Source organism: Cavia porcellus, unplaced genomic scaffold (genome assembly GCF_034190915.1).
Source record: "Cavia porcellus strain 051 isolate PalLab524CR breed Dunkin Hartley unplaced genomic scaffold, mCavPor4.1 scaffold_5, whole genome shotgun sequence".
NCBI classification, from domain to species: domain Eukaryota; kingdom Metazoa; phylum Chordata; class Mammalia; order Rodentia; family Caviidae; genus Cavia; species Cavia porcellus.
The window spans coordinates 112,072,711-112,096,656 of record NW_026947488.1 but is presented as its reverse complement, the minus strand read 5'-3'; the positions used below and the strand labels follow the sequence as shown (position 1 = coordinate 112,096,656).

The 23,946-nt window shown below is 35.4% G+C and overlaps 1 protein-coding gene across 50 annotated transcripts in view; it reads left to right on the top strand.

Moving 5' to 3' along the window:
- LOC100734190 (alcohol dehydrogenase 1-like) overlaps positions 1–23,946 on the top strand; it is a 226,088-nt gene that overhangs the window by 9,671 nt on the left and 192,471 nt on the right. For 22 of the 50 annotated variants that reach the window (XR_010047730.1, XR_010047732.1, XR_010047733.1 and 19 more), the window contains exon 2: positions 4,416–4,507. The exons of 9 other annotated variants lie outside the window; for them this stretch is intronic. The gene's annotated coding sequence lies outside the window, so the exon portion shown is untranslated. 19 more of the 50 variants (XM_063249433.1, XM_063249429.1, XM_063249424.1 and 16 more) reach the window with 5 other exon arrangements.

Below are 23,946 nucleotides of genomic sequence, written 5' to 3'. Positions count from 1 at the left end.
GTGTTTCACCATTGGCATTAAACTGTGAACAATTTAGGCTATTTGGAGAACCATTTATAGGCTAGGCAGGTACAGTACTGGAAGGGACATCATCTGAAACTCAAAAAGAAATCCAGTTTTATAGGAGACTGTCTTAGGATGTGGGTAGTAAGTGTGTCTGCTGCTTGAATACTTACCTGAGGTTACATGTATTTAATCTTTGGAATAATCAAAAGAGATGAATGGGCCCAGCAATGATAGTGGCAGATTAAAGAACAGAATAGTTTTACCTTAGACCTAACTGCATGTTTTGGGTTGCAGTTGTTCAGCCTTTCAGTTCCAAATATAAAAACTTACATTTGGAAACAATGAATGATGAAGTTTTGTGTTTTTCCCTTGTGTTTTTTGTTTGAAATACTGGAGATTGAACCCAAGGCCTTTACACTGAACTATGCTCAGGTCTTGCATAGCCCAGGCTGTGCTCAAAACTTGTGATCCTTCTGCCTCAGCTTCCTAGAGTGCTGAGATTATAGGCATGCACCACCATGCCATTCCATGCCTTTTCCCCTCATAAGAATAACAGTGTTATATTTCAGTTGTAATACAAGTAAATGTTAGAGGAAGTTTGGAAATTAGAGAATTACTTAAGATATATTTATGCAGATGGTTAACTGTTTTGAGGAAAAACAATAAATGTAGAGCCTCATCTCTCAGCAACCAGTCTTCAACAGAATTTTAGATGAATAATTAAATGAAAAAAGGAATTACTTTTAAAAACCAGAATAAAATAGAAATGAATTGAATAAAAATTTTTTCTCTTTTGAAAGTAGTAAAAGATGCCTGAGGGCAAACAGAACACAGATTTTACTTTAAAACCCCATATTCTTTTTTTAAACTTGTAACCCGGATTAAAATTTTTTCAGAACAAAATAAATTTTGAGAAGTTATGTAGCCATTTAAATGTTTAAGGAGGAAAGTGGCATTACATAAGTAGATTGATAGAATATTAGTGAGGTTAAAAAATGCAGTGTTGATAGCTTTACACATAGTGAAACATACGAAGACTAATCTTAGAGAACAAAAATGGAAGAAAAACAGCAAAGTGTTGCATTTTGATAAGTGGTGATATAAGTGATTTTAAAAATAGTTTTCCTTTTTATGTATTTTTGAGCCTTTTTGAAATGAGCAATTTACTCATAAAATTTTTTATTTTAAAATTGCTTACAGAGCTGGGGATATAGTTCAGTGGCATAAGTACTTGCCTGGCAAGTTCAAGTTGATTCCTGGCGCCAAAAAATAATAATAAAATATAATTGCTTACAGAATCAAGTCCAAATACTTCAGAATTTCTTTCCATCTTGATTTTCTAGTTTAGCTTCTCCTTTCTTATACACAGCTTCCTTTACAGGGACTGGGACAGTTTGTTGTACAAAGATTTTATTAAAGTGTAGTAAGAAGTACTTCAACATGCTCCGCTTTGCCGAGAGGCCCAGTGCACCCTACCAGATTAGCCGCCTGCATCACACCTGCCAGTTACTCGGTGACCTGGGAAGGTGGACTTGCCCTGCACCCTACAGCCTGTTGGCAAGAGTAACTTGAAGTGCCTCTTAAAGCTCTGTCCTCTTATATTTTCAGTCTTCTTCTGTGGCTGTAACTCTTAACAATACTACTTTCTTCTTCTCAGCATGAAAAGATGAAGTTTAAGATGGTGATAAGGACACTAGTTTATACTTTTTAGTGACTTTCACTCTAGTATATTTTTTACTTCCAGGGCAGCAATTACCATTTTGCATGTACTATATTTTTAAACTTGCGTATCTTTCTTTCATACTTGAATCTCAAATAAGTAACAACTGTGTTTATTCATTTTTGTATTTCCTTCCCATGGAGCTAAGTTAGCAAATATTGATTGATTTTAACTTGATTTAAATGATTCATGATAGTTTAAGTCATTCATCTGTTTTTACCTGTATTCATTTCTTATCTGCTATGTAATCTTAATTTTGAAGAAATATTTTATGTATTAGAATAAAACATAGTGCTAGGGATACAGCTTAGCGGCACAGTGCCTGCCTGGCAAGCGCAAGGTCATGAGTTTGATCCCTGGCACCACAAAATAAAATAAAATAAAATACAAGACATAAAAGATTTAAATATAAAAAAATTTCAACCATAGCATTTTGTTTCCTTTACTTCCTTTTTATACATTTTTGTTTGCTTTAATCTATCCAAATGTTGTCCTTCCTTTATATTCATAAATAATCACTAATCAACAAATATTAGTTAAGCATTTACTATCAGAATGATCATCTTAGAACTCTGGGAATATTTCAGTGAACAAAATAGTCATAAATACCTGGTTTCATAACAGTTTTTATTATAGTGAAAGGAGACCTATATTTGGTGTGCTCAAGATGTATGGTTAATATTTCATTTAAAAAATTGTAAGAGGCATTGCTATTAGTTTCCCTCAACATGCTTAATCTCTTTATTTTCACCACTTTTGGAAGCAGTTATGTAAGTTCTTTTTTCTGAGTGTCTTCACTAGTTGTGATAAAAAATACAAAAAATGCTCTACTGACTGCTATCCAGTGGAAAAGCAGGCTCATAAAACATGACGATGTGTCCTTGTCCACCTTACCAGATTGGGCACTGTGCAACTTTTGGCTATTCCAAATGTCAAAATGACCATAAAATGTAAATTTACAACATTAAGAGAGGATGGCAGCAAACTCAAAGATACTCAGGAAAGAGGTCTTCTAGAACTGTCCCAGAAGGTAACATGAACAATGGAATGATCCTGTTTAAAGTAAAGGGAAGTGTTTTGATGGGGCTAATAGCAATGTGTCTGTCTCTGTAATACATTTGAAAGTTTAAACATTCACTGAGTGTTCTGAGCACATATGTATACTATATGATATAATGGTAAATTCTCTAAAGAAAAGTAAAGTAGGAGGCCGGGGATAGAGCTTAACAGCACAAGTGCTTCCTGGCAAAGTGCAAGTTCTTGAATTCAATCCCCAGTCCAAAAAAATTAAAAAAAAAAAAAAAAAGTAGGAGAATAGAAAATACATATGTCAGGAAGAGGATTGCAGTTTTAAGTAAATTACTTGGTAAGAGAATCTTCATAAAAACAACATCTGAGGACAAGGATTTATAGTGGTGGAATACTAGAGACCTGTGCAGTGGCTCGCAGTCTCCTGCCCTACTTAAGGGTGCACAGGGAGAAAGAAAGAGCAAATGTCAAGGTAAAGGGGCACATAGCAGAGATCTGGGATGACCCCATGCTGTCTAGGAACAAAAGGCTGCAAATCTCCACCTAGCTACCATTTAATTAGCCAGTGCAGGGAAGGGGATAGGGTGCTTTTTTTGGAACAGTGGTAGAATGGACAAGTTTAATATCATAAAGGAAACAAGCCAAGATCCATCTCCACACCTGGGTGCTAATCTCATTTACTGAGAGAAAGCAGAGTTTCCACATTCCAAAACTGGCCCACACAGCAGGCAGCATAAGGAGATCCTGGGACAGATACTGTCTCAGTCTGTAATCTGTGGTCCTCAACAATGGAACATGAATGTCCCACAGAAAGAGAATGTATATTATTTAAAAATCAGTATCAAGATTCATTCGGCCATAAAAAGGTCTTATCAGTTAATGCAGTATTAAATGGGAAAAGTAAAAAACTTAATTTCATCAGAAGAAAACACAAAAGTTAGCAGATGCTTTACATGGAATATATTGTTTAAGGTTTTACTTTTTAACATAATGTTTAATATATATAGTATTTCATGATTTTTATAGGTACAGTTTAAGCTGATGAATGTGTAGAAATATTCTTATTATAAAAATGATTAAAACAAAAATATTTTTAAAAAAGACTGAAAAATTATATGTCAACTTTATCTGTCAAGTTTTGCTTTCCTTTTAAACATATATAATGCACACATTTTCTTTTGTATTTTAAAAGCTGTAAACACCTAGCACTAAGCATAAGACATGTGTATATGTACATATGCATTTTTTTAGCACATACGTATACTACGTGATATAATGATAAATTCTTTAAAGAAAAGTAGGAGGCCAGGGTAATAGCTCAATAGCACAGGCGCTGTAATATATTTTTAATATAAAGTCATATCCTTTCTTTAGTAACGTAGGGCTGTGTTTTACATTTTTAAATTTCTTAATGCTTATGTATATTACCTTTAAAAATGCTTAAAAATTGAAGTTGATGGAGCTTAATTTACAGGTCATGTTTTATGGAGTAATGGGCTATAGATATGGTGGTATATTTTCCAGAATAAGAAATAAAGCTGGATAATACATGCCAGGTAACAGGTTCTATTTTGCATTCAATTAGTAAAGCATAGAGCTGTGATCCTTAGGACAAGGGAAACCTAAAAGATGAGCTCATCTTCTCTTATCCTTACTGCAGTTCAGGGAAGCAAAGCCCAGAGGACAAAGTCTAGCAGAGTGGAAGGAGCAGTCATTAGGGTGCGTGGCTGCTGAACCAGCTGGACATCATGAGTAAGTACTGGGAAGGAGGGAGCTGCTTTCAGAATCTGTTTCAGAAACCTTTATTGTGGTCTCTCAGTTCTTTACCTAAACACTGACTGAACTCTCTTGTGTACAGGGCCTGTCTCTTCAGAAAACAGCTCCTTCTGAGAGAGTTTTTGTTTTAGTATTTTTGGTTTGTTGTTTAGTTTGGATGGAAGCAGTTCTAGCCTTCTTGTTATTCATTATACACCTATTAAAATTCTCACTTCTTCTCCTAATGGAAAATAATATTATTTTGCCATTCCTCCTCGCCTCCAGAGGCCCAGATGCTGTTTGTATATCTTGTTCACTGTTTTCTCCAAACTTTAGTTCATCAGCCTCCCATGATGTTGATACTGGTTAATTACTGGAGAACAAAGAAAAAGGAAAGGTAAGCTATGATAAAAATTGGATTGATTGAGTAAAACAGTATTGATTACTGTCATTTATAGTAGCTATGTAGACTTCATGCCAGGATATTGCTACAAAATAACGGTAATGGATTTCTTTGAAATTGTATCACATAAACCTATACTCTTACCAGATACAAGGATCAAATATTTCAGCTGATACATACTCAGACATCTTCACTAGTGTTCAGTTTATGTGGACACTGACTCTTAACATATTTAAGGAGCAGATTCCCATATAACAGATAGATACAGATAGGGTATATAAAGCAGTTGCTTTAGAATAGCTTGTGCATTCCTTCATACCAACAAGAGAAAGCAGTAACCAGAATGTATCTGCTCTAGGGTCTTCAAGGGGGATGTATAATGAAATAAAAAAGGTAGAGGGACTGGTTTAGGCCCTCTCTCTACAAGGTAAATAAGAGCCTCTTACAGTGCATGAGCCTAGATTTTAATCATTTTTAAAAAGAATATTTCTATACATTCATCAGCTTAAAGTGTACCTATAAAAATTATGACAAAAATTTTAAAATACTGAGAATTAGATAATGAAAATGCCAGGACAAATAAGGACTATAGTATTTGTACTAATTTGCTTTTGGCATATGATTAAATAATAGAGTGAAAATAATTGAGCCGAGAAAAAGATCCATGCATACATCTTAGTAAAAAGTCATCACTGAACCCAGGATCACCTAGATTTTTGTCTTGTGTTAACTTCTATAAAATGTTTTGAATTTTGCATTGACATCTGTAATAAACTTTTGTTTAGGGGATAAGGTCTCTCTTTAACTACTTTTTTTTTTTTTTAAACATTAAGATGTCCATTGTTAGCACTATTTGTTGAAAACATTGTTCTGAGGTTGGGTGTGGTGGAGCAGACCTGTAATCCTAGCATTTGGGAAGCTGAGGCAGGAAGATCGTTGCAAGTTCAAGACCAGCCTGGGCTGCAAAGTGAACTGAAGACCAGCCTGAACTGCATAGCAAGACCTTGTCTGAAAAAGACCAAAAAAAAACGGAAAGACTTGTTGATATTGTATTACTTTTGCTTTTATTAGTCGCTCTTTTCAAAGACAGTGTAGAAAATTGATATAGTCTCTTTTCTTCATGTTTGGAACAGTTCACCAGTGGACTTATCTTAGCCTGTTGCTTTCTGGTTTGGAAGGTCTTTTCAAATTTTGTCAGGTTATGTTATCATGGGAATTTGTGCATGTGTTAGTCACCTTCCCATTACTGGGGCAAAGTCCCTGACACCTACAATTTAAAGGAGAGACTTACTTGACTCATAATTCTGGAGGGTTCAGATCATAGTCTGATGTGTCTAGAATAGAAATGGCCCATAGAGTAAAGCTGCTCAACCCAAGAAGCAGACTGAGCAGGTAGTGAGGGAGGCAGATGCTGTAAATAAGAGTGCCCCATCCAGGTCGTCCCCCAGTTCCAACCACACCCCTCTTAGCAGCACCTTCAACTTGAACTCATCTACTGATGAGTATAAGCCCACACAGTCTGTTCACTTTGAAAATCTCCACTTCTGAAAACAGATGTAAACCATAGTTTGTATTATGTATGTTATCAAATCTATTGGTATGCTTATCTATAGAATTCTTTTACTTTCATTTTCATGGTCATGCAGTCTGTAGTGATGTCCCTGTTTGCTCTCTTTCACATATTAGTAATTTGTACATTCCTGATTTCTAGTTTTGTAATATGGAAGCTTTGCAGGCAGTCTTCAGCACCTTAATCATTGCTATTTTAAATTTCTGCTCTGATATTTCCAGTATCTTTGGTATATCAGAGTCTGGGTCTGAGATTGCTGTGCTCTTGAACCAGAATCTGCCTTTTATTATCATGTAATCTTTTTTCTTGATAATCTGACAAAAGCTGCTGTATAAAAGGAAGTGGTGTAAATAGAGCGTTGGCAGTGTGTTAAGGTGTGTGGGGTGCATTTTCTAATGCTATAAATAAGGCTTCATCTTTCAATAAGCTTGTGCCTCTAGCATATCACTTAATAAGTGCTTTTTTATCTGCATCTCTCTCCCTTTGTGTTGACATAAGATGGCTAGAGGCTGCTAGAATTGGAAATTTCTCATCTCTCTAGTCAGGCTCTGATAAGTCACAGAATATAAGGTGGTAGTTAATGAATTTCTCCCCAAGGGTAAAGCTTGACATATTTCAGATGGTTCCTTTTCCCCTCCCGTATTCACTGAGAAAACCTAGTTGAGCTGCTGCAGATGTAGCTGGGAAGAGTACGAGGACTCCAGTTGTGTTACTCTGTCTGCCTGGAGTCTTCCTCTCAGAGACTTGTCCACGTTGAGCCTCCATATATTTATTTGTACACATACAATGGAATGCATGGTAAAGAAAAACAAAATTGTCAAAAGATAAATGAATTTTGATAATTAAAATTTCCTGCTTATTTCAGCTTTATAATATATGAAAAAAATTTTAAATGAGCCCAGCAAACCATTTTAAACTATAAGATGTGGATACCTGTTCAAACATCTGAAATAATTTTGAAGTAATGAAAAGGCTTTATTCCAATCTATGTGTTAAAATATGCTGTGTAGGAACTATGGTTTACAGCAGAATAAAAACACTACATCCAACTTCATAGGTACCTATAGGTGGGTGCAGAAAGTCTCATATATTATTTGGACTGTTTTAGTTATTAGAATCGTGGCATTTCTGAATACATAGATCATCTCCTTCTGGAAAATATTAAACTTATTTTTTGCAATACATTGTTGATATACAGAGAAAATATTTGTGCCATTTTCTTTCAAAATTTATTTTCATTTTGCTTTTGATTTTGGCAGAAATAAAAATTGTCTCGTGTTTCCTTTAATATTCTTCCTAGTGGGTAAGTCAGCCTGAGCATGAAAAGCTTTTGGAATTGCAAGGATGATCTTTTCATTCACAAGCCAGGTTTCTTGTAGGTAGATATGAACCTGGGCCAACAGAATAGCAGACTGATTCCCTGAGCTGGTTTTAGTTGAAAGCAGAGGACAACAGAGAGAGATGGTAGCTTCTCCACTTCTACCAGAAATAGGAATGCACTCTGCCCAGCATTCTTGAAATTTTTGAATATCGGAGGACACTTGCTAAGTAATCAGTTTCTGGTCCTCCATTACCTTCAGAAAATGCATGACCACAAAGGACTGCTCAAAGCTAGACTCCTCAGGTTGCTTTCTGAATTCCTCCCTGTTCTTGTGTTGTCTCTTCATCATGTGCATCCAGGGACCTCCATTGTCCTCATTTGCTATAAATCCCTTTGGTCCCTGAAGCATTCAGGAATCACACTAGGTCCTCCTAACCCCACTTTAGTGTTGCTTATGCCCAGGCTTGTGTCCTTATTAAATTAAATCCTTACCATTCTCAACAAATATAATGCTTATTTTTTGAAAGCTTTCAAGTACTGGACAGTAGAGTCCTCTGATCTATCCACTCCATATTCTTGCCACTCTATCATTACCTGAAACAAACAAACAAACAAAAAAAGCATTCCCCAGCAGTTAGCAGAATTAAAGCTCATAGACTATCACATCTGTAAGGAAAACAGATAACAGATTTTGGAAAATTACGTAAAAAATACATGGCTGACACTTATAATATCACCTGCCTGTATGCCTGTTTTTCTGGATACCTGGGTAGAGAAGATCCTAAAATTGAGGTAATATAAAAAGATCTTGTCTCTAAAGGCATGATAGCATGGGAAAAAGTGTCCAGGAACAAAATTACCACCTGGAATTTGGACATGATGACAACTATGACAAAGATATAGGCAACGTCTGTATTTCTTACCATGACATTCTTGCTCCCAATGACAGGAGCATATATGGCTTTAGCATCTGATACAACCAAATCAATCCCCATATCACACAGTGAGTGTTGTGAATCTGTTAGAGTCTTCAGATTCTACAAAATCATTTAATTACATTAGGATGCAAGAATGATGTCATAGTATTTGAGAACAAAGAGCGTCCATGTGTGCATGTGATGAAGAATCAATCTGGAGGGTGGAAAATCTCATGGATGAAGTTTTCCTTATGATTTACTTGGCTTGAAGGTCAGAGGTCATGCAGGACACACTGTATAAAGCCATGATGTGCACATTATGTGAAAAGGAACCGAATACCTACAGTAGCCCCTGGCAGGAAATTTATGAATAGAAGTGGATGCTTGGTAGTGGTATAAGATGTATTACTCATTGTTAAAATTAGAGGGTCAAGCATTGTATCCAGGGCAGGCACTATTTCCAGTGTATTTTTGCCCTTTATTTTAAAAGCTTTATACATTCAACACTCACTTATCATGTTGCATAGATTATCTCTCTGGTTTTATTATGTCTAAAATAGTTGTCTTTTCTTTCTTTTTTTTTTTTTGTTCTCTATAAAAAGGAAACTTAAGACCAGCCAATGTATGTCAGATTGTGTCTTGATGATTCAAATTAAACATTATTTATCATATTGGAGTATACACTTCATTTCATTTCTTTCTAAGTTATGTTAAATTTCTTTTCTTTAATCCTTATTGCAGAGTTCTAAATATAAGATTTCTTTTCATTTTGGCAAACAACATGTAATCTGTGGGGTGATTATTTGAAGGTATGTGGTTATTGATTCTCCCAATATCTTTTGAGCAAGTGATTTTAGTATACATTGATAATCACCATACAAATCAGCTATTACATCAGGAACAGTAAAGTTGCATTTCTAAAATTTATTCTCCACTTGTTAACTGAAAATTTGTAATAAAAAGTCTTGCATTAATTTTATTTTAGCAACAACTTTGAAAAATAATTTACTAACTCAGAAAAATTCTCCAGAAGCTAATATACTTTTATTAGTATCACTGCTATAGCGTGATTCCTACTATATTAGGGATTTCAGTTGCACTACAAGTCCGAGAGCTTCTTGGCACTGGATTCAACATAATGTCTCAGACTCTGATTCAAAAGAGTATCAGTCAGTGTGCTGTGTAGTGGCAGCTGTATTGCAGAGCGTAAAAGGAAAAATTTGCCTCCTGGGTTCTGCATTTGAGATCTGGTGACCAGGTGAAAAGCAGAATGTGCAAATTGTATTTGAGCATCATTTTGTCCATCTAGAGGCACCATGACTCATCCAACTCCACTGATAGCAACCTCCCACAAGCTGCCTCCCTCTGGCAGATTTGCTCCTCAGCCTGTGTCAATAAGCCATCTAGTATGTTATCTATGGATTGCTGTAGAGGTCCAAGTTTAGATGTTCACTGATATGGTCTGAGACAGCCAAGGCTCAGCAGAAACATCTGTGTACTAAATGTTCCAGAGTAGGAGACAGCATCATGACTGAAATTATTGTATCCATCAGTCTGCTTGAGTGTTTTATCCTCAATTCCCAAAAGATTCTTCACAAGTTTATTTAATTGGACTCACTTTGTTTTCCTAATCTAGGATTGACAACGCTGAACTTCCCTCTTAGGATGCCTTTCACAGTGTCCCAAGTGTTCTCATGAGTTGTAAAACATAGTCATGAACTTTCAGAAATTTTTAAAATTTTTTGTAAATTTCTTCTGTAACCAATTGGTTGTATGAGTGTGTTATTAATTTTCCAGATGCTTCTATATTTTCTGCAATTTTTTCCAAGATTGATTTCCATTTTCATTGCACAGTAATGTGATAGTACACATGGGGTGATTTTGATTCTTTTTAAATTATATATGCAGATTTCATAGACTACTATGTGATCCAGTTTGGAGAAAGTATTATAGGCTACAGAATAGAATGTTTACTCATTTAAGATGGGTGGAATAGTCTATAGACAATTATCCAAGTTTGTATGTTCAGAGATTTGGCTTAGTTCTGATACTTTTTATTGGGTTTAATTTTATTTTATATGTCTCTTTACAAAAGTGGGGATTTAAGGTCCTTGTTTATAATTTGATCTTTTATGTACAGTGGTATTGTTTTTATGATGGTAGAACTCCAGGATTTTGTACATAAATATTTGTAAGTGCTATTTATTGTTTTTCACTGTTACTTTAGCTAGTGCATAATGACCTTCTTTGTCTCCTCTAGTCAGTTTTAATTTGAAGTTTACTGTGCATGAGTTTAAAATTACTCTCCTCATTTGTTTTGGGTGTCCTAGTACATGAAATGTTGTATTCACTTTTGATTTCTTGACTTGGATGTCATTTAGATTAAAAAAGTTTACTTAATGCAACAGATGATTGCATTCTATTTTTTATCCAGTCTGCTGCTGATCTCTGTCTTTCATTGGTGAGTTAAGGCTATTAACATTAATAGAGACTACTGAAATGTGTTATTTGCTATTATTGTATTCTTGCTCTGTTGATGACTCCTTTACTCTGCTTTGCCTGCATTTTTGGTTGTTATACATTGACTTTGGTTAGTGGCTTCATTTCGCCTGGGTTTTTACATTTATCTTATCAGTTTGCAATTTCGGTTTAGGATTTCCTGAGTACTCTTTTAGTATGAATGCACACATCTCTAGATGCAGGTTTTTTTTTTTTTTTCCATGAAATTTAACTATTTTTCCATCTACATTGAAGGAAGGTTTTTAAGTGCATGTTCACATGGATTGAAAAGTGTTTACTCAAAGCTTGAATATTTTATTCAAAATTCTTCTGCCGTCTAAGGTTTACCTTGAGAAGTCTCAAGTATTGCTAATGAGTTTACCTTTATATGTTATTTCATTATTTTTCTCTGAAAAGTTTAAACTATCTCTTTTCATACTGGAAATTTGGCAGTTATTAAATTGCCAGGGATATACCTTGTTGAATTTTTTTCTTTATCATTGTTGTTTGGCATTCAAGAAGTCTCCTTATTTTTAGGTTCAAATCTTTTTTTTTTCATTTGAGAAATTTTCTGTGGTGAATTTTGTAGACATATTAACATTTCAATCTTTCTTATAGTTTTTCTCTGATTCCTATTTGCTCTGCATTGCTCTACTTAGTGTCATCTAGTAACTACTGAGTGGTCTTTCTTGTCTTTGTGTGTGTGTTCTTTGTTTCTTCATAGTTTACAGTTGTATACTCAATTTTGGACAAGGTGCATTAAATTTGTTATTGTTGCAAGTTATTGTACAGTTTTTTATTTAAAGTATTGCTGTTTGATATCTTTCAGAGGATTCTATGTCCCTTGTGAATTTTTAATTAATATTTGGAATAGTTTTTGTCATCTTATACAATTTTTACTTATTTACCCCAAATCCATTTTGGGTATTTTGAATGATATTTTTGTCCAATTTTGATTCACTTCCTCTTTGAACTTATCGAGTTTCTTCATCTCTTCCATAATAACTTTATAGTCTTTAGCTCTCCAGTATTTGCTGTCCTCTCTATTTGTGCCCCTTGTTCTTACTTAGCATATTTGGGAGACCTTAATAATCTTCTGTTTCCTTCTATTTCCGTAATCTTCTTTGTACATCAATCCATTTTGTATTGTTTCCTTCTAGGAGGCAGCACCTGTAACTGGGTCATCTGTGGTTAAGCGTTGCTAGCAAATCCATAGGCTTCTTCCTGGTCAGATTCCCAAATTTGTCTGAAAGAAGGCTTTTTGATAGATGGGGTATGAGATCCACATATTAATGGTGTTATTACTTAGTCTTTCATGGAAAAATCATGTACTTGTACTTTTACACAGAACACAGTTTTGTACCAGGCACCATTCTAGGTAGCAACAAAAATGAATTCAGGCAAGTCAGCCAGTAACCCTTGACTGCCCCTAGAAGAGTGTTGCCCCAGTGGTCTGACCCGAAAATACAGGTAGTAAGTGGGCCTGGGTAACTGATGCTTTAGACATCTGATCTGTTTTCACCATCCTTGGCTACACTTCCATTGCTGAATTGTTTCAGACCACACCTCTGTCACTTATCGACCAAAATCCCTTTCCTGCCTATGACATGAGCAGGATTTGGCCCCTGTCTACTTCCTCAATGCCATCTCCTCATCATCCTCTCAGATTTTAGGAGCATAAAGCCAATCAACCCCCAGTGCATACCTCTTCCCTGTGCTCTAAGTGGCCCATGCCACTTCTTAAATGTGCCAAATTGCACATTATTTACCAGGTAGCACCAGAATTGTAAGGAATTTTTTTATGCAGTGGCCACTGGAGTCCAGGCATACTGTGTTGGTTACTTGCAACTTTGGGAATCTACATAGCACTCACATTATAAACAGCTTATATGTTTAGTGATGTTTGCAGTGAAGTTTATACGTACAGTTTCAGTTCTGAAAAGGAAAAGGAGTGCTATGACATGTAGTCCTCCATGTGTCTCACCTCATCATTTCCAGAGAACAGCCACCACTCAGTTTCACGAAGCTGCTATGAAATGGCATAACTTCCTACTTGGCTTGGACCTACAGGTGTTGTTTCTGGGGTGTGTCATCATAAAACTGTGCCAAGGTGGGATCCATTCCTTTTATTCTGATGTGTGCTGATTTTGATAAACCAATAATTATATAAAAGTATCCAGTCCCTTCAAAAATTACATTTATTTTTAACAAGCATGTTATAGGTAAAAATCAGATATTCCATTCTTTTTCTAAAGTAGAATTTTCTTCTACTGTGTAAGATTTTGTACACTGTCCTTTAAGAGGGGGCAATCAATTTGCATTTGATTTGTAATGAAAAGAACAGATGTCACTTTTTCTCTCCTAGAATGGCACAGTTGGACATTTCATCCCATTTCTATGACTTTTCTACAAAACAACCTGTTAGTGTGTTGGAAATACTAGAATGAAATCAGTTTTTGTCTTACTTTCCAATGTGGAATTTATCTTGGCAGTCCTGTAATGCAATGTACACAGTAAGTTTTGCACAAAATGTGTCTCTTTTTTCCACTTGAAGTGAAATTTGTTCCAGGGCAAATGGTTGAGAATGTTACAGAGTTTTTGCAGAATATTCTAGAATGATTTCAAGGGAAGTCACTGGGCCAAAGAGTTCTGTTTTAGGAATAGCTCCATCAGGTTTTGTCTTGTTCCACATCTCAGTTTCAGTTTCTTCCTCTGTAACATCATATTCATGATCCCTACTTCATGGATTTGTGACAACTCAATGAGATCAAATATAAGAAAGGCCTTCAAAGGCTGTGCTTTTGGGGGCAGGACAGATTGGCTCCTCTGACACCAATATGGCCCATCAGGTGCTGTGGAGGAGGTGCCCACTTTTCCTTCTGGACCATACTTGTGTAGGATACATGGCTGTGTGCATTGTGCCCTTTTGTGTTGTAGTGCCATAGTGCCCCTATGTATGTAATACGGGGCATAGTCTGTCCATAGCTTGCATCATTTCTGTGGATAGAGACCAAATTATAACATAGGAACCTGCTGGCTGCCTCTCCTAGACTTTTTCAGCTCCTGATCCCCTGGGTGCCAGTGGAGCGCAGCCCCAGCAGACTGCTCTATTGAAGTTCTTCTCTTGTGTTAAGTGTCAAACTCCTGTGTGAAGACTATACTTGTAACTTTAGTGTATCTGCCTGATGACTTCCAGGGGATCCTCTTTTTCCTCTTGCCAATCCAGGAAATTCAGAAAATTTCGCCAAAATTCCCTCATCTTTTTACCCTTGACAGACTGAGTGGAAGCCAGGTCTGGTGAGTTAGTGTTTGAAACAGTGGAAGCCCTTTCCCATGAGGAGACTGAAAGGGGCCACCATCCCCTTGGGACAGTTGTGTCATCTTGAATATGAAATACCTAGCAGTTTAGATTAGCACAGTTTTGCATGTGTCTAGATGATAGAAGATGGAAATACCACCTTGAATGCTGTGGCATTGGCCAGTAGACTTGTAACTTTGATGGCATAAAAAGCAAAAGAAGGAAGTTTCACTTTTGCTACAGAAGAGCAGAGGGAACTTTGCCTATGCATTTGGACATCCATCTCCAGGCTTCTGGGCAGACTGCAGCCTTCCTGCACAGAACCTCTGCTTCCTAATACACACTCACAGTGGATTCTGCAGCGTGCTGCAAGTTTTCCACCTTTGAACAGATCTTCTTCTGTCCAGGATGCATATGGCCTTTTGCATATAATGTTTTATGTTAAATATGTTCTAACATATGGGGCCATTTCCATTTTTCTCAGCTGTTTCTTAGGGCTCAAGATAAAGGCCTGTTTTCCTCCATTCTTTCTCTTGTGTCATTTGCATTTTCTTTACTATGCTCAAGCTACATTTCTCATTTCTGGGACAAAAAAAAAAACTTGACATCACAAGTTAATGAAGGAAGTTTATTCAGCTCATAGTTTGTATGTATTTTTTTTATGGGGAGCCAATGGGATCCTAAGTCCAGCCAAGATAGCAGTTCACCAGAACAAAGAGACCATGACACAGGGCCTACCCTGGGTTTCATCAATTCCCCAAGAGGGAAATGGCTCAGGGATGTTGACAGGGAGAGTGACCGAAAACACGACTGCTATGACTGCTTCAGAGTGGTGGGAAATATGTGTCTACCATTACTACTATGAGCTGGGCTAGGTAGGAGGTCTGAGATCACCTCTGTGATATTATGCAGAGAGCAAAAAATTCAAAAAGGAAAAGTAATTCACATAACCTAACTGAGGTAGTACCAATAATTTGGGATTGGTGCTTCAGTTCTGATGTAAAATCCTTTTTATTCTGGGAACTCACAGCCCCTTTCTCATGTGATTAATCATATTTTTAGCTTATAATTTATTGTTAGTTTAAAATGACTTGTCCATGCTTTTATGAAAAATACATTTGTGCATTTAAGTTAATTTCATATTAAATATAAATATACTCTTACTATTCGAAAATGTGGTTTGTATTAAATATTTTACTTTTAAATGTTTCCTTTTTATCAATTATTTTCCTTGCTAATGTTTCTAAGAGCCTGAATAAAATCTTTCTGTTTTCCAGTACTGTATTATAACTGTACCCATCTTCACAGAAAATGTTAAACCAATTTCTTTGTGTCCGTCATAGCTGAAATTGTTCATCTTGTTTTTGGTAACAACATTATTTATTTCAGTTAACTCAACTTTAGCTAACCAACATAAACAACAGTAATGTACCCTTGTTAGTGACTTTCTTATGCATGAAATTAATCACTTAAATGAATGAATTTTTAAAAATGGATGAGTTTATGTTCTTATTTTACTAGGACCCTTAGATTCATCATTTAAAAATCTTAAACTTATGGGTAGAATGCTAGAATAATTTCTTGCATGGGAGAATATGATGAAAAATGTTTTCCTATACTTTCTTTCCTGTTTCCCAAATGACTTAGAGTATTTATAAAATATGTATCTTTAAAAAAGAGAAAATAAACTTTAGAATTCTTCTATTTCAAATACTATCAAGGAAAGGAGTACACAGAAATTGAATTAAGAAATTTTCCAAAAGTTTAATCAAATTATCTCATCTAGATTGTTTTTCAACTGCTAAACAATTCTGATTGGAGCATTTTGACTGTATATCTTTAATAGGGAAAGTTAAAGAAATCTGTAAGTTGAAAATGATCCAATTATAATAGGAGTTTAATTCCCAGGCAGACAATGGGTGAACATTCTCGTTCCTTTATTTTCTCTTCTACTTGGTGATTTAGGACATAGCCTGGTTTTTCATGTTAGAGCCCTACTTTTCCTTGACAAACTGTGTTCCACCTCAAGACCACTGAAATGAAATGGGGCCCTCCATGAAGCAATAGTCTTTATTAATATCTTTGGTACAAGTCTCCCTTTCACTCAGACTTACTATCAGTGGAAATAAGCAATTAAATGAAAAATAATAAAACATACTAATAACTGCATTGGAATCCCCTAAATAACAAATATTAATATGAAAACATTTGAATCTTAATTTTGTATGTGAAAGTGTGAAATGAAACTTATTACCTTAAAATATTTGTGGACAAGAGAAATTATATGAAATAGCAAATTTATTTCAGACATAAAATAGTTCAACATTTCACATTTGTTGTTAATTCTATGTACAGAAATGTTATTTCTGCTTTCTAATGTGATGACATGAAACTTTAAAGAACTAGTTTTCTTCTGAAATTTTCAATATCAGCATAGTTAGCTTTTGATTAATTTTTATTGCAATGAGTAACTCAAATGGTCAGTGCCTGTTGGCAATTTTTAATCTATCATAAGATATTTAACTGTTCCATGAAAATGTCCTCTGAGTACAATGTATGTATTGTCTTTTTGTTAAAAATAGCCACAAGCACTGTAAAACTGGTTAAAAAACTTGAAAAAAATAAAAATATGTATGCATAAACAATGTTAAATATCACCTAATAAATCCATGCATGACTCAGAAGCGAAATATTTTTGTGTCTCTCTAATATATCAACTACAAAACTTGGTATTTTATGGTGCACTGTAGGAAATAAAACTCATACAGTATAGCTTATGAGAAAAAATAAAAATTTTGATAACTATCTCTGAAGCTTTGACAGTACTGAGAAAAAGATAATTTCTTAAATTAAGTATTATATGAGTACCATTTTATTTTCCAAAATAGCTAATATAAAAGAAAAATATTTTCCAGAAGTACTTATGTGTATATATAAATACAATTAAACTACATATAATCAATATTAAGTACTAGTTAAATTGTATATATAAACAATAACCCATATATATATATATATATATATATATATATATGAACAATGGAGGAAAGAAAATATAAAAGGGAAGGTAAGAGGAAGGGAAAATAGAAAATAAAACTCACTGTATCACAAAAGGATTGTAAAGCATAACAAGCTATGTATATGAAGTCAACAAAATTTAATTCTCAATTAAAGCATTATGTTGGTGTTACATTTTTTATTGTAACATACTTAGTGACTTTTGGTATATTAAATTATCAAAAGTCTTTACTGAATGTTGTGTTGGGTCCACTTACTGAAAAGTCCTCCATTTTTTTTGGGGGGTACTGGGGATCAAAGTAATGACTTTGTACTTGCCAGGCAGATGCTTGTGCTTTGAGGTACATCCCAGGCCCCATGGAAAGCCTTCCTTTCAACATTATTCAGTGGTTTTTAAACTGTGAGAGCTATTCAAAATCTTTTTAAATGAACTTTTAATTTTAAAGTTACTGAGGCATATATAAATGTGATACACTAAAATATTTAGCATAATTTGTTTTAAAAAATTGAATCAACAAGTGGAAATTTTCCTTTGATGACATTGTGCCATCCTCGGATTCTATGTTGGTAATTTAGAAGTGAGAGAGAAATTCCTGCAGTAATACTGTTAGGTCCTCTTTTGATCTGAATTTTTTCCTAACACAATACTCCTTTTTTTTTCCTGTCAAAATTTGTTAAGCACTACCCTTTTCTCAGAATTGAAAGACACTCTTTTCTATAAATTTTTCTACTCTTTTTAGTATGTACTGTATTCTGGAGATCCCTTTGAGCGTTTCTTATAATTCTAATGGTTATATTATTGTGCCCTTTTTCTTGGATTTCTGTGATAACACTGTGTATTCCTTTTGTTCTGGGTCTTAGTTACTTTTTCCAATACTGAGACAATATACTCAGCCCCCAGAATTCAAAGAAGCAAGGTGCATCTTGTCTTACAGTTTGTACAGATTTCAGTCCATAGGCAACTTCACTGCAAGACAGGATGGCATAGCAGAGGCACATAGCATGGAGAAAAAGACTGTCACTTGGCAGGGCAGGCAAAAAACAGCAGCCCTAGCAGCACCAGCAGTGAGGTAGCAGAGCAGCTTCTTCGTATCCCTTTGTGGTCCACCCAGACTACCAACTTTCAGGTATGTCATGGTGTATGCTGGTGTATGCTGGTGGCCCCCAGGGCTCATGCATTTGAATTATGCATTTGTGATTGGTTCATTGTCTAGTGGACAATGGGTTGGATTGCTGGTGTCAGTGCTATACCCACATAGGGGTGGAACCGGAGTGCAACGTAATGGCAGGAAGAAGGTGTGTGTGTCTCTCCCTCTCTTGCTGGTTTCTGTTTGCTGTTTGCAGCTGCCAGAAACTGTAGGCCTGCCATGCCAGCCTGCCATGGAGCCAACTGAGTATAGATTGAAACCTCCCAAATCTTTTCCTTTCTCAACTTTGAGCATCAGGTATTTTTGTCTTAGTGACAAGTAGAAAGTAACTAAGACAAGGTGATTCCACGCCCATGCAGGGCCGGGCACTCCAAATCCCAGCATCACAGCCTTATGCCAATGTCACACACTTTAACCTGGTCACCTTTGAATCTCTCCATGACTGCTTGAGACTTTGGGGGAAATATCAGCCATAACAATCTGGAAACCGATTTTCAATTTTATTACTGGACACCTAGCCTAAGTATAGACTTTGTAGTAGAGATTTGTGCTCTGTGTTTAACAAATGATTTAATTGTGTTACATTATGAGATATGAAAATCTCAAAGATTAAGGTTTAAAAGTTGAATATTTTTAATTAATCATAATTCTAGAATTTATTGCTCAGATTCTGATTCTGTAAATTAGGTGAGGAGCTTTTGCTACCACTTTGATGCAATTATATGTGTTTAAAATTACATGTTTAGTTAAGTGAAAATTATAAAATGTACAAATTTGATGCCTTCAAACATGTACCTCAAATCACATCCCAAAATCAAGAAAGAATCATTGATAACAACAAGCCAATAGTAATACAGACATTTCTATGTAATGACATAGAATATGTCACTAATGTAAATTAAAAATGAATCATTTCTCTAGGTATATTTTAAATATTTCCATCAATGTAGATATTTTCTTTATATTTCTTCGCATATCAGCAATTGTACTCATTTATAGGTTCTAGCTCATCAATTTTTATTGGAGGCAAATAATACGTGAGTATATAATTTTTATATACTTCTTAATTGATGAAAATTTAGATTTTTTAGAATTAATAATAATTCCAGTATATCTAATCTAAAGAAAAGAAGGGGAGTGAAGGAAAGAAGAGAGAACTGGAGGGAGGGAGAGAGAGGAAGGAAACTATGAAGACAAAGACATCCTCTCTTGCTTTTTAGAGAGCATTGACTGTAGAAAGCTTCTCACTATAATTTCTCTCTCTTTGAAATTAGGTAAATATTTTAAACAACTAAATCTTTTTGGCAGATTTATGACTTAAAAATATCTTCCTAAATCATGAAAATTGTCTCTTTGATATATTGCTATTAAGAAAGTTTGGAGATTTTATCTTCTAGTTTCTTTCATTGATTAATCAACTGATTGATCACTGAAGATTGAATTGAGGGCCTCCTGTAACACAGACATGCACTCTGTCACCCAATAACTGCACTCTTACTCCAGTTTTTTTAATTTTTGAAGTAGAATACAGCCTAATTTACATGAATATCTAGTTATACATTGCAAAACTGTCTTTTCATAACATAACAAAGCTCACTTTTCCTTTGAATTGGTGCTTAACTAGCACATAGGATCATTGTAATTAACAGGTGCATTTAAAATGAGCTTTGAGGGACAAGGAGCTTTGTTTAGCCCTTTTACTTGAGCACTCACAATTTTGTATTTTGAAAAAGGTGTAGGCAAGGAGCATCTGGTTGGTTGTACAAACATAGTAACATTTCCTTAATCTTTGTAAACAGTTTGAGAGACTCAGTGACCACCATGGTAGGACAAAGGTTAAATGAACCAAATGAGCTTCTGTGCATGGTAGAGTACTGTCCGTTGTAGTGTAGTACAAGGTTCTAGCCTTGTGATTATTTTAGCTGACCTTGTCAAAAAGAGTCTGATAAAAGTACAAAGTCAATGTGTTTCCAAAAAAATGACAAAGATGTTCTCAAGGGGGGAAAAATTCTTAGGTAAACCTTCTAGTTTATATCACTGATTTCAGAGTTCACACAGCCGGGAAACAGATTATTAGTTTCCTGCTAATTATACTGTAGATAACATGAGGTATTGTGACAGTTGCCTGGGTTACTTTGTAGAAACTTGAAGGCCGCATTGTTGATAACACTTAGCTTCCCTTGTATCTACGGATACCTGATGGGCGGCTGAAGTAGAAATCTTTGCAAACATAATTTGTTTCTGTTCTGTCTGCTGTTCTACCCTTTCAAGTTGTCTAAGTCTATCATACAGGGTTAATTTCACTATTTCCCATTGGAGCTGGTATGTGTGTTTGCTTGTTTATTTATTTGTTTTCCCCTACATTTCTTGTTCTAGGGTGCAGATTCTCTAGTCTGGACTGTTTTGTGCAGGATGAAGGTGCCAGCCTCATAAAACTTCAGCAGCCAGTTGGAAAGTTCACTGTGACCACCTGAGTCTATCTAGCACAAAAAGCAGCATATTTTAGAGCCTTGCAACTGGTCAATGGAAACTAATGCACTTTGTCACACTGCAGCAGACAATCAACAATGTGCTGCTCTCTTGGTTCTGCAAGCAGCTTGTGCAATCCCTTGATCAATGCTGACACCTTGACGCCTTGATGCTGATGCCTCAATTACCTGAAGCATGACCCTCCTCCAGTAAAGCTCTGTATGTGTAAGTCATTCTATACTTGCAATATTTGGCCTGGTCTTTTCTCTATCATTTTGGGATCTAAAGATACCATTGTCTGGTATTATCATACCTGTTTTAAAATTTATTCACTAATAAAGTTATTTTTTTTCTGTCTGAATTTGAAGACATTTTCATGTTTGGTAAATTATGCTTTAAATTATATTTCCGCAGCACTACACAATGCTAAACGTTTTATCTTTCACAATAGATTCTATCCCTTTGAGTATTTTTATCTAATTTGTAATTTTTATAGGTCAGGCTTCATTATTAAGTAGAGCATCATTTCTTCTGCCTCAACCAAAAGGGTCAGTGAGTACTATACTCCTGAATTCTTAAACTTCTGGTTTTGCTGTGATTTTATGTTTTATTTTCCTTTTGAGTTCTGTTTGCCCACAGAATTGTAAGGATTGTACCAAATCTCAATCAGCCTTCCCATATCATTTGTATTGGGGAATGACAGACTTTTGAGCTGAATCACTACCCTGCTAAACAATAAGTTTGACCCAGTTTAGACTTGCTAATTGTCTGAAATTTCTCTGACCTTAAAAACTAAAAGCAAACATGAAAACATCTTCTGGTGATTTGAAGTGGACAAAAGGGAAACTCTGCTGCCTTAGCTATTTTCACTTACTTCTAAATACCAGCCTCATTTTAAATTGATTTCCCTGTGCAACCAAAAGAAGTCTGTTTAACTTGTTAAGTAAGTCATTGCAATCTAAGCTTTTAGGAATCTTTAGTTTTTATGGTGTGTTCATAACCTTTTAAAATTGAATTTGGATAAAGATATGGTCTTTATGTTCAAATCTCTTCAGGATATTTTAAATGTTAGTAATAATTGTGATTTTTCATGTAGTGATCTTGTTACTGGATGGGCATTCTCAGGGAAGTTATTCCCAAATTCTTGGTAATGCAAAGACTTTAGTAACAATAGTAAAATTTATTGAAAACCAAAGTATACTCTTTGCAGTGAGAACAATCCAGTTAAAAGAGGCAATGACACAAATAGGGGCAGATTCTGAACCTTTTAAATTCTTGGATTATGAGAGGAAATACAGTAGGGAATTTACAGGAGTCATAGCCCAGCTAGGTACCTGATTCATTCTACCTATAAGATTTTTAGAGAAAGTGTTTTGGTATCCAAAACCAAGGTGAGCTGGTGCTAAAATTTCAGTGCACATGAGATTGGATACTTTTCAAGGTCATTTTTTTATGTGTTCCTGGGTGTCTTTGGGGCACAGAGAGATCTTTACTTATTGGTTCTCTAATATTTTGACATGGTTTTTGTTCTGTCTTGTTTTTCAATCCTTGCTTTACAGCTGCCTGTTGTTTATTCTTGCTCTACATGTTACCTTGGTCCATTTGCCCATCAAAAGTGAGCAAAGCTTGTACAATTCTGAACAGATAAAAGGTTTCGTGAATAAATTTAAATAACAAGCCAGTGCTAACCTCTGAATGATTCAAACAGCCTCAAACCACAATCAAATATTAGTGAGACATATCATACCAATAACAATATTCCATGTGATGAAGGATTTTTCTACTGAATCAGAGGAAAATAAGAAAATGAAGAAAACAATATAATAATTCAGTCTAAAACATTGAAAAAAGCAAAGTAGCATCTCTTATGTTATGTAGCACCTCTTACCAAAATAGGAAGAGAGAAAAGGATTATGATTTCAACATAAAGAAATGCCATTCTTTTAAAATGCATTCCTTCGTTATTATACCAATTCTATTTGTAGTCATCAGAGAAAGCCCATACATTTTTTTTTCACTCTTGAGCCAGTTTTTCAGGCCTTCCTGAAAATTTGCATTTAAATCTCCACATGTTGGCAGAGTATGTCTTCTCACATAAGAGTGAGATGCAGAAGCAACTTCAGGCTCATACAAAGGTAACCCCAGTCACCAGAGAACAATGAGCCACTGACTGTGCCTCAGACCCTCATTTCACCCATAGCCACCCATCTCTCTGCTTGCTGTGGTGTAAGCAAGAAGGGTGGTCTCTGTGTGCTCCACTACCTAGAGTTTCTTTCCTCATCCTCTTCCTATTTGGTTCTTCACAAGGGAGGCAGGTATCAGGGGACTATTATCCTCCCTTCCTGAGGCTCCCCAGGTCCAGGAAGTTGCTGAGCATCTGTAGCACTTTGTTCTCTTAGTCCTCTGAGCAGAGTTATCTGATAGCTGCTCATTTCTCTGATACCTGAGTATCCTACTTTCCTTTGTATGCCTTTGGAATGGCCCAGCCTCTGCCCTCACCACCTGTTTTTTACTGAAATTCTGTTAGAGATAGAACAGTGGATGTACCAGAAATCTGGTTCATGACATTCACTTGTACAAACTCTGGGGGCACTGTAATTGCTGAGAATGATTGAACATCCTGTATTATTCTATGGGGAAAGATAAAAACCAGGTATAACTAGCCAGCAGTATTTTATAACTATTTTTTTAATAAATGGTCCAAGAAATTTTAAGAGTATGAAACCTGGCTTTCTACAAACTCAAATAATTGGATTGATTTTTTAAAAATAATTATTTTCTGTGGTTAATTTA